The sequence below is a fragment of the Panthera uncia genome (genome assembly GCF_023721935.1).
Source record: "Panthera uncia isolate 11264 chromosome E2 unlocalized genomic scaffold, Puncia_PCG_1.0 HiC_scaffold_20, whole genome shotgun sequence".
Classification (NCBI taxonomy): Eukaryota; Metazoa; Chordata; class Mammalia; order Carnivora; family Felidae; genus Panthera; species Panthera uncia.
This window is the reverse complement of record NW_026057589.1, coordinates 15410069-15422912: the sequence shown is the minus strand read 5'-3', so window position 1 is coordinate 15422912 and position 12844 is coordinate 15410069. Positions and strand designations below refer to the sequence as shown.

Here is a 12844-nt window from a genome sequence, read left to right as displayed (position 1 = left end):
GAGAGTTCTCCTTGGATTTTTATGCCCGAGAAGAGAAAAAGCTGGTTATTTTCTGTGGGGTTTCTGAGTTGGCAGATGAGAACCTGTCTGAGGAAGGATGCCAGAAGAGTCTAGCAGATTCATAAGGGAGAGAGACGGATTAAAAGTCCTACACGTATTGAGTCCTAGCATCAAGCTAGGCCTGAAGCCAGGGGCAGTTCTTTATTTCCTAATTAGGAGAGCTCATGGATCCCCCTCTTATGCTGAAGTGACTTTGAGCTAGTTTTCTGTCACTTAGAACCTAACGTACTGGTTTGTATGCCTCAACCCACAACAGGCTCTGTGGGTTCCTTCAGGCCCTATTTAATCATTTCCTTAATGGATGATTATTTTATTTGTAAGATCTTTATTTTTTTAAGTTTATTTGTTTATTTGAGAGAGAGAGAGAGAGTGCAAGTAGGGGAGGGGAAGAGAGAGAGAGAGAGAGAGAGAGAGAGAGAGAGAGAGAGAGAATCCTAAGCAGGCTCTGTGCTGTCAGTGAACTGTGAGATCGTGACCTGAGCCAAACCCAAGATTTGGAGGCTTAAGCAACTGAGCCACCTATAAAGATTTTTAAAGGAGAGCACCTCACTAATCAGCAACAGAGCCCTAGAATGTACCATTCATCATCCTTCAAAATAGCCTCAATATCTGGTGCTGGCTTTGCCATCATCTGGTGTCACATTATAAATGAATTCATAAGTTTAGGGATATTATCTTGTTATTGTCTGTTTTCTCTTGGGTGAAAAATTTAAGGTCAAAATCATTAAGTAATTTTTGTAAAGGCAAATTGCTGAACCTGAGGAGAAAATCCACTAAAACTTTTCAACTTTAATATTAGGCATTCCTAAAACCTAAATATGGAACCAGGGGATAATTACGTTTGCACAAAAATTTGGCATCAAGAGCACGAGTTAAATCACACACAGATCACTTAAATGAGCACAAATGGTCTATCCTCATCATTTGTTTGCCAGCTCACTTCCCTGACAAGCAATGATGGTCTCAACCAAATACTGTAGAGACTCCTAAACTCCCCTCAGCTTGCAAAACCAAAAACTGAATTCAGAGTATGTGAAAGAGAGATGTTGTCAACATGCTTATAAACAAGATCTGGAAATTACTAAGTATGCTATTTTTCAACATATATGTGCTAAGCATCATGAAGGCCAGGATACCTCCATCTTCTGTCATTAACAATATGAATTGGTTATCTCCAAGGGAAGTATTCCATTTGAATCACATTTTCAGGAAACATCTCGAAAGACTGGAAGGTAAGAGCTTATATGCCAGTAGTCACATTTTGAGATTGTCTGCATTGTGTTAGTGGGTCCTAGATAGATGAGAAAGTCCAACAGAAAAAGAGGACAAAACTGAATGGTCAGCATTTCATTTTGTTGCATTATTTTAAAGTTAGTGGTTATACAAAACCAAGAGCACACTGTATACACAGTATGTTAGCCAACTTGACAACAAATTATATTAAAAATAAATAAATAAATAAAGTTAGTGGTTATAGATTCAGTCATACAAATTTAGTATAACAGAGGTTTACAAAGGAATTGTAATTTAAATACAATGCATTATGTGACATATGTAAGTAAATTGCACTTTGAAAAGAGAAAAGGTGTTTTTTAAAATGTACTCAGAGGTGGAGTATGTTTTTCATTGTATATGATATTACTATAAATCATATCTGCTGATATTAGCCTTGATCACTTGGTTAAGATGGTTTCTTCAGTGTTTTTCTACTAGAAAATCACTATTTTCTCCTTTCCGTATTCTATTCTCTGGGACATGGTAAGTCCTCTCCATACTTAAGAGAAAGGAAATGAATTTCCCACCTCCTAGAAGGCACATATGTACACATGCTATTTGAATTTTTTTTAACTTTTATTTTTTGGGGGGAGACATAGAGAGACAGAGCATGAGCAGGGGATGGGGCAGAGAGAGAGGGAGACACAGAATCTGAAGCAGGCTCCAGGCTCTGAGCTGTCAGCACAGAGACCGACATGGGGCTCGAACCCATGAACTGTGAGATCATGACCTGAGCTGAAGTTGGACGCTTAACTGACTGAGCCACCAGGCTCCCTTGCAATTCTTCTGTAAGGAAGATTTGTCCCTTCTCCTCATTTACTTAATATTTTGTTTTTATTGGCACAGAATGATGGATATTTATTTTATTCTTTGAGTTATAATTTAATATTATGTATTTGTTAGGAAAATTGTCCCGTATTTCAATTGTTTCAGTTGCTACACATTTTGCTTGGAAAATTGTTCCAGCCATGGCTATTGGGAGTTTTTTCATATTGATCCATGTGTCTTTTTAATATACATGGGATCATCTTGTGTTTTAACTGCCCTTGCCCTGTATATAGCCCTTTTCCAAAAGAGTTCTGATTTCTTTTATTAGATAATGGTGTTTAGAAATCAAGATCTGGGCACTAGGTGTGCTCATTGTTATCAGGGTGTCAATGCCTCTAGGTCTGCTTAGGAGACAGAGCCAGTAAACAAACAAACAAACTAATTTAATAAATAATACAAACACATATTTATATATGCGTATTTATTTATATATACATACATATGCTAATCTTTGTATATAAGCATATCTATTTGTGCATCTGGGCATCTGAATATATATTAAAATAAACATGAATTCATACTGCACTCATATATCTCTGACCACAGATATAATGTGCTCTTTCTCCCCTTTGCTTATGCAGGGGTATTGGATGAGTTCATGGGTGGTACTGAGAGGCCCTGATAGGACATAGGAACAAGCAATTGATCCTTGACCCATTTAGCACCTTCTCCTGATGCAAAAGCCTGGGCATGTGGCTAAAATCAGGGTGGGGTGCCCAAGTGGCTCAGTCGGTTAAGTGTCTGACTTCAGCCTAGGTCATGATCTCACTGTTCCTGAGTTCAAGCCCTGTGTTGGGCTCTGTGCTGACAGCTTAGAGCCTGGAGCCTGTTTCACATTTTGTGTCTCCTCTCTCCCCCTCCCTCACTCACGCTGTCTCTCTCTCTCTCTCTCAAAAGTAAACATTAAAATAAATAAATAAATAAATAAATAAATAAATAAATATCAGGGCTCATGGCCTGAAAAAGATTGAATGTTATATATTAGAGGCATGGCAATAGGCCCCTGATTGGCAAGTAAGGTCCAGCCAAGTGTCTGCCTGAACTTGGGAATTTGCAGAGAATGGAGAGAGAGTGGTCAGTGTAACTTGAGGATGTAGGGACATGGCTATGTACAAGAAAATTCATGGCCGACTTTGAAGGACATTGGGGGAAAGTGACTATAGGGACTAATCTCTGAGCAATTTTGTGACATCTTACAGAGTTCTTTCATATTGCAGGACCTTTCCAGGGCCAAAGAAGTAGTCACAAGAAAATATTGGTTTCCTTTTAGGAAATGAGGATGATTTCAGTACAGTTAATTTGCATTATCATAACATTAAAACCATGATTACTACTACCCTGGTGAATCTTGTTGTTCCTTTTTAATCTATATGAAACTAGGATAGTTGTGATGTGCCATTGATAGCATTTTTTGCTTTTACATTAACAATATGACTGAAATTAATACTGCAATTAGGAATGAAGAGATAGTTCAAAACTAGGAGAATAAATTCATATTTTTATGAGTATGGTGAGGCTTGAAAGAGGCAGATCCTTGGGGTGCCTGGGTGGCTCAGTTAGTTGAGCGTCCAATTTTGGCTGAGGTCATGATCTCCTGGTTGGTGGGTTTGAGCCCCACACTGGGCTTTGCGCTGACAGTGTGGAGCCTGCTTCAGATTCCCTGTCTCCCTCTCTCTCTCTGCTCTTCCCCCAATCACACTCTCTCTCGAAAATAAATAAACATTAAAAAGAGGGGTAGATAATTATTTATTAAAGTAGTGTTCATTATTGCTAGTGTGAGTAATAATAACTACTAACCATGAAGTATACAAGTCCAATTGATTGAGTGCTTACTTGGTATCAGGTAATACTTCAAGTACATTTCATGTTTTTAACATTTAATCTTGGCAGTGGTCCTGTATGAAAAGTTCTGTAATTATTTACATTTAACAGTTGAGGATTCTAAGGAGTGAGTTGTTGAACGAGCTGTCCTGAGGTCCTACAGCCAGAAATTAATGCAATTTGGATTTTAACCCAAGTACCTTGAGTCCAGGTACTATTAAGTTAAAATTTGTCTCTCATGATGATTAAAGGAATGCTTACCACAAACCACTAATATTATTTATCCACATTCTGTAATATTATGCTATATCAGTAAAGACAGAAGAACTGTATGAAAGTCTTTTCCTAAATCCTTCATTGGTATCCAGGCTCCTACCTGGCTCCCAACTTCCTGGTGGTCTCTGTATCCTCCTGGCTATCATGGCCATGCCTGGGCAAGTCTACTCTTGTACGCTATTATACCCCTGGATTGTTTACTTAGAAGTTGGTAAGTCTGTAAAGAATGCAGAGTCCTTGCCTATGGTATTTCACCATTTGGTTGTAAGGGGTAAGAATTCTCTCTGCTGTGGTGGTTGAGTGGGGGATAGGGCATGTGGGTGGCATGGGGCTACACATTTTGTCTTTCTGAGACTTGGCTGGAGACACATGAATACATAACCATGAGAGGGCCCATGTATACTCTTTTCCAACCTCTCAATCAAGATGGTTTTATTCTAGGGCCTCACCATTTCAATAGGAAAATGCAATTCTATGAAATCGCATTACCAGGTTCACCCTACCAGCTCCTCTCCATATACATCTCCCTACGAGAACAGAGGATTCTCCATCCTGCTGTGAGAGAATGTGCAGTATGTGGGGGCCAGACAGGTCCTGGTCAAATACCAATACCGCAGCCTCCCATCCCACACATATTCCTGAGTCTGCATCATTTTTCCTCTTTCCTCCACAGATGCTCAAGTCTCCTGAGGAGAAATTTCAATATACCTACACATCTGATGAGAAAAAGTACCATGGTGAAAAAATACATTCATGAATGGTATTTTCTAGCAAAAAATTACTCCATTTAGAATGAGCTCATATACCCCAGCACTTTGTTTTCTCTGACCGCCAACATGAACCCTCAATTTTGGCCAACAGACCAGAAACACAGTCATTGTCTCTCCTTAATAATTTAGGACATTGTGCTCCCAGGACTGCCCATCCAGGGCTGATCTGCTTCCTTGCCCAGGGTATCCTGAAGCCCCAGGGCTGGATTCACTCAACCTACAGAGGGAACACAGTGTGCTGACACTCCAAGTTTGACTTCTTTCTTCATGAGTGGCTTTGAGTAACAATAAATTAAAACTGAATAGATGTAGCATGCAATATGGGAATGTACAACTAGGAGCAGAAAGAAAGCACCTTGGTGTCTACAAGACAGAAGCTAATTCTACCATGAGTGATCCACCAAATGTTCTTTCAGCCCAGGAGCTATTGCTTTCTCTCTCCTGCTGTACCTGCTCCGTCTCCCTCTTCATTTTTTTTTTTTTTTTTGTTCTCCTTCTGTCTTCATTGCCTTTACTTATTCCTTGTTTTCTTTCTGTTTCTGCCCATTCTTTATATTTGGTGTACCTCTTTGTCTTCTCTTTTCCCTATCATCACTACCTGCACCAAGCCTTTTTCTTTACTCGCAAAATTTGACCCCCTGATGGACAAAGACGGACCCAGAGTTGTTAATAGATGGGCTGGCTTGGTGTGTTGAAACAAGGTGAAAATGGATGGCTACCATATGATATGCTAACGCAAGGGTGACTTTCAAACAAAGAGATGAGGGAAAAATTCTCCCAATTCAGAGAGGACAAGGAAGTGCTCCTGGTCATATTGTTTCTGTGGAAAGAGAAGTGACCTGAAGTTAAAAAATACCTGCATTAGTTTTCTGGGACTACCATAGTGAAGTAACACAGACTGGGTGGTTTAAACAACATAAATTTATTTTCTCACAACTATGGAGGCTAGAAGATCAAGACCAAGCTGTGAGTAGTGTTGGTTTCTTTTGGGGCTTGTCTCCCTGGCTTGTGCATGGCTGTCTTTTCCTGTGTCTTCACATGGTCCTTCCTCTGTGTGTGTCTTTGTCCTAATCTCTTTTTATAAGGATGCCAGTCATATTGGATTAGTGACCCAATGACCCCTAGTGACTTCCTTTTATTTAATTATGCCTTTAATGACCCTCTCTCTAACTACAGTAACATTCTGAGGTACTGGGGGTTAGGACATCAACATATAAATTTTGGGAGCACAATTCAGTCTATAATAATAAATGGACACATGGGCAGTGGCAAATGAATGTTCCAGTCCATTTCCATCAGCAGCTAATTGCAGATGGTGTCACACGGAGGGGAGGCTCCACCTAGCCAACCCATGGAATCACAAGAAGTAATAAAATGATGGCTACCGATGTAATCAAATTTATAATGGAAATGGACACACAATGCAACTTGCACATTTCAATCACACAGTCTAAAGAATTTCTGTGAATAAATACACTAGGTAACAGTATCTTAATCAAGAGACAGAAAAACAGCATAAATACTCCAAGTCTCTCATACATGTTTGGAGCTAATCATTCCCTTAGGCCAAACATTGACCTATTTTCTATAAATGTAATTTTGGATGTTCTAGAATTTAACATAAATAGACTAGTTCAGTGCAATCTCTTTTATAAATGGTTTCTTCCTCTCAGGACAATGCTTATAAAATGCATCCACGTTGTCATCTATACTGGTAGTTCGTTCCTTTTCTTGGTGGTTACTATTACATTGTATGAATAAACCAAAATTTGTTTATTCATTCAATTACTGATGACAAATGTTTATTTCCCAGGATTTTTGCCATTAGAATAAAGCTATTATATACATTCATTACAAGTCTCCTTATTTTTAAAGAAGTTCTCTGTTTTCATTATTTGTATAAATAATATGTTTGTAATCTGTTGATCCTATGATAATTGTATCATTAACTTCATAAGAAAATGTTGAATGTTTTCCAAGTTGGTTGCAATATTTTATAATCCCAAGAACAAACTGGAAGAATTCCAGTTACTTCAAATCCCTGTCAACACTTGGTATTGTCATTCTTTTAAATTTTAGCCATTGTAGTGAATATGAAGTTGTATCTTATAGAGGCTTTATTTGTGTTTTTCCAATAATATTTTTAGGGACTATTGGCCATTCATGTATCATGTTGTTTTTAATATTTTTTTAATGTTTATTAGTTTTTGAGAGAGAAAGAGAGAGAGAGCATGCTTACGGGCAGGAGAGAGTCAAAAAGAGGGAGACAGAGAATCCAAAGCAGGCTCTGTGCAGTAAGCACAGAGCCTGATGCAGGGCTCAAACCCACCAACTGTGAGATCATGACCTGAGCCAAAATCAAGAGTTGGCCACTTAACTGACTGAGCATCCCATGTATCATGCTTTATGAAGTGTCTATTCAGACATTTTGCTCATTTTTATTGTTATTTTTCCTTTTGAGTAGCAAGAGGTTTTTTTTCTTTTAATATATTCTGGATATAGCATGTTTGTCAGATATATGTGTTTTGCATTTAACTCCCCTCTCTGGGGCTCATTCTCTTATTTTTGGAATTGCAGCTTTTGAAGAATGAAAGTTTTAAATTTTAATGAGGCACAATATATCAGTTTGTCTTTTATACTTTCTGGTTTTTGTGCCCTATGTAAGAAACTATTCCCTATGCAACTGATAAATTTCATTTCATTTAGTGTCTCAGCAGATAAAGCTTCCTAGGAAATATATGTCACCTACATATACACAAATATTTATAAACATTTTTGTGACTGTGTGTGTGTGTGTGTGTGTGTGGCCTGATAGGCACAGAAAACCTTCCTGTTCCCATTTGGTTCCCTATGTCTGTGCCATTTTTTCCACAGTCTTCTTTTTCTAGAATTCTCTTCTGATTCCAAGGTCACTGGTTGAACTCCAGGGAGAGCGAGATCGCAGACAACTGGTGTGTGGATTTGGCAGCCTCTTCTGTGCCTATTAACCATAACCATGTCTACTTACATTCTTGACCTTCTGCCAGGAGATCTATGTTTCTCTGAGAGTTTTAAATGGGAAGACCTGCTCACTGGAAGGTTGAAATTGGGGGTCGGGATCAATTAGGTTGGGATTGTAGATGTAGAAATATCAGGTGGTGTCTTTATTCCTGGCAATGCATGTAAGTTCACCCAGATTTCTGAGTCTGCACCATGTCCCCTAGGGCCTCCTTTCCCAGAATGGACCCAGGTGTGTTTGGGACCCTTTGGGGCCTTAGGGTAGAAACTGTGTGCATGTGAGTTTGAATGAGTGGATTTATGTTAAAAACTACACAAACCTGGTACTATATTGGTAAATTTACTTTACAGGGGTACATGCTGAAACTACTTTACATATACACTAGGTTCGAACAAATAATAAAATAAAAGTCAAGTTTCCTATTGTCAGAAAAAAAAAAAGGTACAAATAATCAATAGGTGAGAGCTATAATGAGCCCTGTATTATTCTGTAGTTGGCATTAGTATGAAACTCAGGTTTATTTTAATATATATTGAGAGAAAGGGTCATAGTTATAACCATGTGGATACACTTAAATTCATATGCATACATATGTTTCCTAGTTCTGTCTACTGAGAAGGCCTGGAAGCAGTGACACCCCAGTAGCAATGAAGAACCCGTGTCCAGATACGATTTTCTAAATTCCATTGTTCAACTAAAAACCAATGGGACATGGCGAAGAGTATAAAAAGGAAAAACGGTGCCTTTCCAGTGGAGAAACCTGGCGGACCCCACCCTAACCAAGTGATCATTGTTAACACTATCAGTGGTGTAATATCAAGGCTAAGTACTTGTGATACAGTGCAATGAGAGTAAGTATTCCTCTTTGTGCTATTCTTGAAAATCGACAGCCCCAGTCTGATCATGAAAATACATCAGACACATCCAAATTGAGGGAGTCTCCAGAACACGAGTACACTGTAAAACTGCCAGGTCACTGAAAATGAAGTTCCATTAAGAAGTTGTCACAGACCAGGGGTGCCTGGGTGGCTCAGCCATTTAAAGCGTCCGACTCTTATTTCGGTTTGGGACGTGATCTCATGGTTCATGAGTTTGAGTCCCCATCTGTCAGCGCAGAGCCTGCTTGGGATTCTGTCTCTCTCTCTCTCAAAAACAAATAAATAAACTTCAAGAAATTAAAAAAAAAAAAGTTGTCACAGACCAGACTAATTTCTGCAGTATCCTGGATTAGATTCTGGCACAAAAAAGAGGGAAAAGTGGTAGAAATATGAATAAAGTGTCATTTAGTTAATAGTATTGTACTCATGTTAATGTCTTAGCTTTAACAAATATACCAGTGTTGCATAAGATGTTACCATTAGAGCAAACTAGGTAAAGAATATGTATGAATTCTTTGTACTATCTTGGTACCTTCCTCTGTAAATCCAAAATGATCCCAAAATTTAAAATAATTAACAAAATAAAATTAGATTAATAAAATACATAATTAAATTAAATAATAACACAGAGAAGACACTCTTTTTGGAAGGACTCTGGGAAATTTTTAAGTTCATAAATTATGTTCAAAGGGAAACTTCAACCAATTCCCCAAAACACTCTTCAGACCTAATTTTTATCATAAAGCTGTAAATCCTTTCCAATTCCAATCTATGTCTGTATCTTATATTTTTATAGTGTTTATGGTACTTTGGTTTATTTGGGGAAAGATATTTTATTTTAGAGTAGTGGAATTTATCAACATTTTCCTTCATATATTTTGGAACTTTTGTGATTTGAAGTCCTAAAAATATTGCCTTTTGTGTTCTTATAAAAGTTTAAAAGTCTTTTATTTTCAGAATTTTAATATGACAAGGAACAATGTTTATATTTGCAAGTGAGTCTTAATTCTGTGGGAACAAGGAATATCCTTTCTCCTGTGATTTATGGTTCTGCAAATCATCTGGGGAAGGTTAAGGGTGTGTCAGGTGGAGTGTGACCCTGGTCAGATTGGATCTGGGATCTGTCCCTTTGTTTGGACCCAGGGCTCTTGCTTTGAGAGGATGAGGAAATGTCAGGAATTGTGGAATAAGAAGGATTAGAGTCTGGCATGAGGTTGCTGGATGAAGAAGAAATAAAAGATAACTGATGAACAGAGAAGATAAAGGGAATTTGTCATCAGGGTGGTTTATCAACTTGGGATTTGTTTTTGTAAGTTTTATTGATGCATACACTACTTACAGAAAGTAAACAAAACTTAAGTGTACAATTTAGTGGAGGTGTACAAAACTAACTCAGTTCTGCTAACAGCAGCCAGACCAGGAGACAGAATATTAAACTCTATTATATGATTTCGGGCCTAGTGAACAGAGGTCACTGGAGCCGAGGTTTGGTACGGATAGTTCATCTGGATGCGGGTCCATTCACAGTACCCATTCATGGAGGGCACACACATGGAGAACAAGGAATGGTTTCCTTCCCATACCTTGTAGTTACAGTCTTTTTGTTTCCACACACACTCTCCAAAGTCAGGTTGAGGGCAGGAATGCCAGCAGTGGAGGCAGGGCTGAACCTAGGGGTGGAGGGAGATACAGAACTGCCCACTTCCTGTTCATACACTCCATCCTGGACCAACAAGGGCAACAAGGGTCTGTCAACAAGGAGAGGCTAAAGGGAGCAGTGAGGAGGGAAAGGACAGAAAGGAAACAGTGGGAAGAGGTCAGGGAATGGAAGGAAGGTGAAAGAGCAAGGGTCATCCGGAGGGAGACAGCAGGGAGGAAGATCTGGGAACAAGGACATGGGACAAGAGTAGTGCCTGGGCTGCAGAGAAAAATCACCATACTCACTTGACATTTGCATCCTGTTCTGTATGCTGCCTCAAAACCTAGCCTCTGCTCTCTGGTGAGCCGGTACCAGAAATAGACCAGATAGCATCTTGTGAAGCGCAATGTGCCCCGCCTCAGATAGCCTGCAGTGATGGGGGAGTATGGCCTGAGTCAGTATACCATGTATGCATATCCCCTGGGAAGTCAGACCAGAGGGTCTAGAAGCCCTGAGGCTGGTACAGAGTCAGCCATGAATGAGGGTCCAGCATTGCCCCAGGAAGAGTCTGTCAGATCATGATAATGGGGCCCTTGGTCCTTGGTGGGGTTAGTTGCAGAAGTCAGGTGGTCCTTTTAGGAGGAGGTAGCAAGGTTGAAGGGCTGTAGGTGGACAGGGATGCTCACCTGCGATAAGTAATAGTGATTGTTGAGTGGTCCTCAGCCTATAACTACAGTCTTTCCAACTGATGGGTGAGTAGATCTCGTGGATTGTTGGGATGCCTCTGGGAGCCTTGAGTACCTGCAATGGGAGGGAAAGAGTGACTAGGACCTTAGGTTTACATAGAAGTTGCTAGGCTCCAGAAACCATCCAAATCTCTCAGCAAGAGCAGATAGTCTTGCTTATTTTGAGGAAAGCAGGTAAGAACAAAGGAGGTACTGAGTTTACCTTAATGACATTGACTCTGAAACCTTGTTTTGTCACGGTGTTGTTTCCTGGTCCTTGTATATCAGCTAATATGACTGGGAGGAGGAAGAAATGGGTCAGGGGCCCATAGCTTCATTGCTCTAGGATTCCCACATCCAAAGTCTCATGAAGGCATTGATCAGATCACCCACCTCTGAGCTCCCCCACCTCTGCATTTCTACACCCTATGGTGAGAGCTCCTTGGTGGAGACTTCTCTAAGGTGTCCCCTTAGACTCACCGACATCTGATGTGCAGTAATATGTCTGAGGGTGCTGAATTTTACAATCACAAGCATTGCAAGGTGTTGACAGGGCCAGGAGCAAAGGAAAGATTACCAGGAATGAAGGAGCCATGATTGGGCCCTAGGGAACACAGGGCATAAATTACAGCATAAACTTCTAGCCCAGCTCCTCCATCCACCTCTAGACAGAAACTGGGATAACTTCGGATGGCTATTTATCTCCCTTAATGTTTAAGGGCCTGAGAAAGATTGGATCTAGCTCCTGGATGCATGAAGTCTATGTTCTACGTCTAAAATGCCTTACCTCTGTCAGCCTGAGCCAAGGTGTCCCGTGGCTTCTGCAGAACACCTAGCACCAGGAAGGATAAATAGCCCTCTGCATTTCCTTTTCGCCCTAGAGCATATCCACTGGGGAGGTACAATTTGATAAGTGGGTGTATTAGCTGGAATCATTTTTCTCTCATCTGCATTTCCTTTCATCCTTCAGGCATATCAACCAGGCAGGTACTGTGCGATTATTGCACGCACTATCACTTGGAATCTCTCTGTATGGTTATTCAAAGAGCCACCAAATTGATCCATTCCTGGTCAGTATTTTGGGCTGAGCTGTGTCCCTCTAAAATTCCCATGTTGAAGTCATAACCCCCAGTCCCTCAGAATGTGACTGTATTTACAGATAGGGCCTTTAAAGAGGGAGTTAAGGTAAAATGAGGTCATTAGGGTGGACCCTAATCTGATATGACTGGTACTTTTATGAGAGGACGTTAGGACACAGACACACATAGAAGGAATGCCATGTGAACATAAAAAAAGAAGGTGGCAATCTATAAATTAAGGACATACTCTCAGAATAAGACAACCTTGCTGAAACCTTGATCTTGGACTTCTAGGCTCCAGAACTGTGAGGAAATAAGTTTCTGTTGTTTAAGCCACTCAGTCTATGGTGCTTTCTTACGGCAGCCCTAGAAAACCAACAGACACCTTTGTTTTATTTGTAAATATATTTAGGACCATGGGGTGCTTGGGTGGCTCGGTTGGTTAAGCATTCGACTTTGGCTCAGGTCATGATCTCATGGTTTGTGGGTTCAAGC

At 39.9% G+C, this 12844-nt stretch overlaps 1 long non-coding RNA gene across 1 annotated transcript in view; it reads right to left on the bottom strand.

Moving 5' to 3' along the window:
• Nucleotides 1–12844, bottom strand: part of LOC125916602 (uncharacterized) — a 45163-nt gene that overhangs the window by 14671 nt on the left and 17648 nt on the right. The window contains exon 3 of the long non-coding RNA XR_007455976.1: nt 11232–11346. This is a non-coding gene — a long non-coding RNA (uncharacterized LOC125916602). The remainder of the gene's footprint in view (nt 1–11231; nt 11347–12844) is intronic.